Genomic DNA, 1,150 nt, shown 5'->3' on the forward strand with positions numbered 1-1,150 from the left:
GGTATATGTCCTTATTTTCTCATTAATCTGTTTAATTGTTAAAGGGCTACTACGTCTTAGCATAAACATGAAATTTAAACATTTTAAACTTGGCAAATGACAGCATATATTCATCAGTAGATATACCTGGTGTCATAAATAACATAACAGGATCCTTATATAATCCCATATATCAAAAAAAATTTATAAAAATGCAACTTACTTTTGAAAAACGCTTAATATTATGATTAAGCGTTTTTCAATAATTACTTAGTTTTATGAATTTTCTAGTTTTCTAGATTTTACAGGGATTCTGTTGTTACTTTATGATACCAGGTAAGTTCACTGATGAATATATACTCATATTGAGCACTGTGTATCTGCCATTATGCCATATGATGATTTCTCTTCACTGGTATTATTGTTAAGTTTATGACTTCCAGATTCTGTAATTGACTCCACCATCAAAGTAAGATACCAAAAGTGTAAGTCATATATTGTAACAGTTTTTCCTGGATGGGAACGTAGCCATCCATCCATGGCTCTATTGAATGCATCTTTAAAAGGTCCATATACTGATCTGTCTAAAGACTGGAGACGATGGGACGTGTGTGGGGGGATTGTTAGTAATACAATACCATTTGCACAAGCCAAATCTATACAATTTAAGGATATGTGGGACTCATGGTTGTCAAATATCAGAAGCATTTTCTGGTCCTGGGAACATCGGGTTTGTTGAATAATGTGATTCATGTAGTCTAAAAACAAATTTTCATTTATCCATCCAGTTTTGGTGGCTCTACCAATAGATGAAATGATCCCTATAATTGACGCGGGGAAAAATAAACATAGGTGGCAAAGCATTTCCCACAGCACTCCCTGTATACACACCAGTTACTAGCTCCCCTCTTTCGGCTGATGTTATAGCCCCAACTTGTTTTCTTCCACGCTCTGATACTAGGCATTTTGGTTTTTGAACAGTTGTACATCCGGTTTCGTCACAGTTGAAAATTTGAGAAGGTTGGAATTGATATTTGTCTAATACATTTTTTAAATTATCATAGAATTTGTTAACAACTAGGTTCATTGCATGCTGACGCTCATGCAAATGATGTTGCCTCTGGACTTCTTAATGATAAATTATATCTTGACCTGAAACCTGCCACCAATC

The sequence above is a fragment of the Lottia gigantea genome (assembly GCF_000327385.1).
Source record: "Lottia gigantea unplaced genomic scaffold LOTGIsca_272, whole genome shotgun sequence".
Taxonomy (NCBI): domain Eukaryota; kingdom Metazoa; phylum Mollusca; class Gastropoda; family Lottiidae; genus Lottia; species Lottia gigantea.